The sequence below is a fragment of the Harpia harpyja genome, chromosome 2 (genome assembly GCF_026419915.1).
Source record: "Harpia harpyja isolate bHarHar1 chromosome 2, bHarHar1 primary haplotype, whole genome shotgun sequence".
Taxonomy (NCBI): Eukaryota; Metazoa; Chordata; class Aves; order Accipitriformes; family Accipitridae; genus Harpia; species Harpia harpyja.
Window position 1 is genome coordinate 20077312 of NC_068941.1, and position 5524 is coordinate 20082835.

General features: G+C 58.9%; 1 long non-coding RNA gene across 1 annotated transcript; it reads left to right on the plus strand.

Annotated features, from left to right (window-relative positions):
• The first annotated feature begins 413 nt into the window (after window positions 1-413).
• On the plus strand, window positions 414-1337 carry LOC128152440 (uncharacterized). The gene is made up of 2 exons (XR_008238653.1): window positions 414-476; window positions 1157-1337. It is a non-coding gene; the product is annotated as an uncharacterized LOC128152440 (long non-coding RNA).
• Window positions 1338-5524: the final 4187 nt, after the last annotated feature.

Here is a 5524-nt window from a genome sequence, read left to right on the forward strand (position 1 = left end):
ACTAACACTGCCTGCTGCTGCATTGCCGTGGTCCTGCAGGCGCAGCCCCGTGTGTGCACGGAGGAGGAAGGACGCAAGCTCTGGGACTCCTTGCGCAAGAAGTGCCAGCAGAAGGCAAGGGCAAAAGTGGCACCCCCGAAGGCTTGGAAAGACAAGCGAGAGCCATGGGAGGCCCAGGTGCTGCAGGCGGTGAAAAACAATGAGGAAAAGAGTATTCCTGTCCTGCGGGGAGCCAAGGTGGGAAGGTCCCTAAGCCCTAGGAGCGTGGGGGCTGACTGTCCTGTGTGGGACTGTACCAGTTCCCTGCTGCCCAGTGACACCTCCTGTGCTCACCCCTCTCTCTCTGTGCAGGGCTCCTGCGTTCGTGGCACTCCAGAGTGGTGGGGAGAGGGCAGAAAAGGGCCATCCACGGGGGATGAGGAGAGCCCAGAGGACAAGCTGAGTCTCTGCCTTTTGGAGTCCTCACCTCTGAAAAGGTGAGTGTGGGCCAGCTTCAGGCCAGACCTGGGCCAGCTGGGGGCTGGTGACCCAGCTGTGGGTGGGGGAAGCAAATCCCAGAGCCACGGGCCTGGACATGGACAGCATCCTCTCCTTTGTCATACCGTGGGAATGGCATGGGTCAGTCCCTGATGCCAGGTGCCTCTCTGCAGCCCCAAGCACAGCCAGCACTGAGGGGGCTGTGGGGTTGAATGGGACCATGGCGGCGAGGGCGACTGGGAGAGGGGAGAGGTGGGAGGGTCTTGGTCGAGATGGGAGACTTTAGCCCTTGCTGTGGTAGCAGCCTTTCCCCACGACCCCGCGGGCTTTGCGAGGAGCAGCGACCCGCCTCCTCGAGAAGGTAGAGGGACAAGCCCACTGCTGTGGTGGTGAGGAGAACTGCCTCAGGTAAGGATCTCCAAACATGCCCGGTGTTTGCCCCTGCCCGGCAGTGCCCTTCCTTCCTTTGAGTTCCCACAGCCCCCGGGCAAAGAGGGTCTTTTCCCAACAGCCCTCGTGGCGTGGAGAGCAGCAGGCTGGGATTGCATAGCACGGACCATGGGCCTGCTCTCTCCAGACAGAAGCAGATCCCACCACATGTGTCCTGACTAGACTTGCAGTGGTGCTCTGCACCTCCCTGTGCATACAAGACTACAGAGCTCTGTATTCAACTCCTCAGCCCTGCGGAGCAGATCTGGTCCACGTCGGCGAGTGCCAGGAGAGCCTCTCGGGCACAGAGGCTCCCGAGAGAGATGTCCAGCAAGAGCCTCCTCCAGCATGACGAGCGCCAGTGCCGGCCAGCCAGGCTGTTAACACCAATGCTTCCGTCTGTTCAGTAAAGCCCCATCTGCAAACCACTGGGTCTGACGATGTGGGTCTTTCCTTGGTGGCTGTGAAATCTGCACTCGGCAGTGGGTGAGCTTTGGTGGGGCAGGGAAAGGCCACTGCAGGAAGCAGGGCTGGAGCTTCAGTCCTGCTCCAAGGGCAGCCCTCTCCCAAGGCTTTGCTGTACCAGCTTGGCTGTAGCCCTGCTGTTGGTGGCCCTTGCACCTCCTGTTCTCTGGCAGTGTGCCCTGCTGTGGCTGCAACATCTCTGCCGAGGAGGGGATTTTCCATGGGGGGAGAGGAGGGAGGAGGGGGAGGAGGAGGAGCAGTGCCGGGCACCCAGGGGAGCAGAGCTGCAGGGGGGAGCATCCGGGGGCTCGCACAGCCAGGGAGCTGCGGGGTGCCCAGGGCAGCGCTGTCAGGGGTACCCAGAGCTGTGCAGCCACCACCCTGTGCCACGGGGACAACGAAATCCCAGGCAGGAACCGTGCCTGGGGAGAGGGAAGCTACAGGGGGCGGCTTTTCAGCTGGGTGGCTTGACTCTGCCAAAGCTCTGCTTGGGCTCCAGAGCCTTTTGTTTGACACCTCCTGGCTAGAAAGGCAGGGTGGGGCTGAGGTGAGATGGGGACACCTCCGAAAACTTCTCTCCAGACACCTGGGTGGGCATAATGCATGCAACAGGGGGCCCGAGAGCGGGCTGTGCAGGAGGAGGGAAGGAAGCCCGTAACGGCTGGCTGTTGGGCACCCACACCCTGCGCGGGCTCCAAGGGGACTCCATGCAGGCGGTGGCAGTGACGCTTCCAGAGCCCAGGCAGGCTTAACGGCGCTACATGAGGTTGGGTCAGTCTGTTAATCCTCTGCGGGCTACTTTTTTCCTGAAAAGCCCTGAATTTGTGGGGACCTGACTTTGCCGACATAGAAATACACCATTTCCTTTTCACACTGCGGGATTGCTGTGCCTTTCTCGTGGCACCCGGGGACCTCCCTGTGCCTTTCTGTGCGTCCCAGGGCCTCCCAGGGCTGGCAGCAGGCAGCCAATGGCCTCTCCTTGGGCACTGCCGCCCCTGAGGAGCAGCAGGGTCTCCCGATGGGCAGGGGAGGATCAGGCACCTTCGGGCATGCTGATTCCTGCCTGGGGGCTCCCAGCACCGACCTAGAAAGCACCTCTGCACCCACCTCTCCCATTGCCCCCGCCAGGAAAGCTCTTTCCCCTGGTCCCCCCCTACTGATGCGCCAGCAGGGCTGGGGAGAGGGTAGCTGGGCTGCAAGTAGAAAGAAAGGCTGGGTGAGAGGCCAAGCCCCTGCTGTGCCATGCCCCTCGCCACGTCCGATGCCCCAGCGCAGGGCTGAAGGCCTATACCAGCTGCACAGCCTCAGCACCGACCGTGGGGCTCCCCGAGATGAAGGAAGCTGCGGCACGGCCAGGAGCCAGCCCTCCGGTTCGCCAGGAGAGAGCCTGGAGCAGGAGACCAAGTGATGATCTCTGGTGGGCTGAGGTGAGCCTCAGGGCACAGCCCCACTGGTTAGGCCCAGCGGCCCCAGGTCAGGGCCTTTGTGTGTGGATGACACTGGCGAGGCGTAACCCCACAGGCCCAGGGGCCTTGCCACCCCCTCCCACCACCCACAGGGTCCTGTGGCAAGTAAATTAAAGGCATTACTTTAACAAAGCAAGGCTGAGCAGCTCGGCCCGCACTGCCCAGGAGCTGCCCCCAGCAGTGCGTGTACCTCTCCACCAGCTATGGAGCTGCCTTTCGTCTGCATCTGGAGCATCCCACTACCTGCCACATTGACACCACAGGTTCCCTCCTACGGCATGGCTTACTTGAGGACAGTGCCCGCCCAGAGCTCTGTCGCCTTCTGCAAACTGCGGAGAAACAGCATCACACCGCTGCTACAAGGGCTTGGGACAGGCAGGGCTGACTAAATACTTCTGCTCCGGGCGGGGAGTCACGGAGACAAGACAAAGCTTCATGGGGCAGGATTGCGACTGCAGAAGTTACAGCTTCCTCTCTCCTGTGAGAGGGCCGGCTTCTTTGCCTTTTCTTTCTTTTTTCCTCTCTTAAGGGACAGAAAAGTCCTTCCAGTTGCTACGTGTGGAAAAGGGGCATCTGCCCGGGAAGGGCCCTGTGTTGCACCACCCTCACGAAGCAGGCTGTGTGTGTGTAGGCGGGGCTGCAGCATGGGATGTTCACAAGGGGAAACCCTGCTCAAACCGCTCCTCCTATTTCTCCCAAAGAGACCAGCTCGCTCTTTACCAACCGGGTGCACCTGGAAATGTCAGAGCCTTTGCCATGCTCTGCGCCCAGTTGGGCCCAGGCCTAGCCCACCGTACACATGCACCCTCTCTTCATTGTACCGCAGCAGCTGCCCCGGATGCAGCAGTCACAAGGAGGTGAAGTTGGCAGAAAGCTTGCGCAGCCCTGGAGCTATCTTCTGGTGACATTTTCCTCCCAGTGGCTCGGGACTTAGTGAATGTGCTCTCCCTCAGAGACGGGTCGTGTTAACGCCAAGCTGAGGGCACAGGAGGTGGGCGCAAGAGTTATGCGGGAAGTGCCAGTGAGGGTAAGTCAGGCTGTAGCCCTCATTCCTGCTGACGGTACACTGCTCTGCCTGCAGGGCCCACGCTCCTGCTGGACAGCTGACCTCAGGAAAGCCCAGACCTCTGGGATTATGTTTGCCTCTCAAGTTGCAAAGCATCTTCCTTGCAGAAGCAGAAGACATCAGGCTGATGCTTCTGCTCCCCACCACTCCCAGAGGGCCCCTTTCCCCTGCTGGTGCCTGCCTGCTGCTGTGCTGATGCACCCAGCAACACCTGCAGCAGCTACAGGGAATGGTCACCATCTTGCTTTTGTTGAAGCGTGGCTTTCTGGTGACCAGTGTTTCTGTCTAACAGCTTAGGGTTTAGTTAGCTCCGTGCCCCAGCAAATAAGAACAAACCACCCAGAGAAGTCAGGAGTTTGGGCCTGCCCCTTGAACTAGACTGCCCTGGACATGACCAGGAGCTGTGCTGAGTTCCAGGAAAGCGGGAAGACCCAGGAAGGCCATGGCCAAAGAGGTTCGAGCCCTGGCAGGACGTCCATTGTGAAGGGAACACTGGTCGCACGGTCGGGATGGTCTCTGTGCAGCCCAGGGTACTTTTGGGACGTCACCTCTGAGCTACTGTGGCTGCCCTGTCCTCACTGCAGCTCCCCTCAGCAGAGCCCAGCTCCCCCTAGGCTGCTGCTCAGCAGGCGCGTAAGGCACGGAGGCTTGGCTGTGCGGTTGGCCTCTTTTGGGATCTTTCTTTTGGGGCTGGCAGCAACTTCGCCTGCTGAATCCCAAAGGTGCTTTATCTGTCCCATACTCCTGCCGGGCTCACTTGGCTGATGGGGATGCCATGGGTCTGTGGCCAGTGGGCTGGGTGCCCCGTGGGGGTTGCAGGGGTCTTTGGGAGTGCCAAGACACCTCACTGCCTCTTCCTCAGTGTCCCCCTGCAGCCGACGTGAGCTGTGCTTCAAAATGTCCTGCAGGCTGGGACCGTGCAAGGGAGCAGTGGTGGGGTTGGTGGGGTTTTGCGGACAGTCACGTCCCAAGCAGAAGAGGCGTGCGCTGAAAGTGGGTAAGGGGAAAGGCCCCTGAAAAGCTGAGGCTGGGTGACCGAGAATGGTAAGGATGCAGTTTTCCCCAGGGGAGCGTATCAGCTCCCGAGGTTTTCGGCAGGTCCCAGTTCATAAAGGAAGAGTTTCTCTGGGACGCAACTGAGTGCATGCTGCCCAGATGCCTGCGTGCAGCTGATGAGGCAGGGGTGGTACAAAGAAGGACCTCTCCCTCTGCAAAAGGAAGCCATTTATTACAGAAAAGCAGAAAGCTGATACAATTGTACAAGAGTCACAGTGAAATATCTTCTTTTTTCTTTTTCTTTTTCTGGGGAGATACGACGTTATCATGTCACTATTTCTTAAGCTTTTTAAAAGCTAGTATTAGAGTAAGCAGTAATAGGAACTACGTTACTAGACAAACATTGGCAAAGCTCTGGCAACAGTTGGCATCTGCGACAGAAAGAAAAGATGTAATTATGTGGTAGAGTCTCAACAGTTTTTTGCACAACCAGAGCCTGAAGAGCCATACTGCTTATGTCAAATCTGACATGACGGTAAGAATCGGGCTGTCAACATGCACACTATATTGCAGCAGCTTGTTGGCTTCAGTACTTCAATAGTCCCAGTTAGAATGAGGAAGTCTT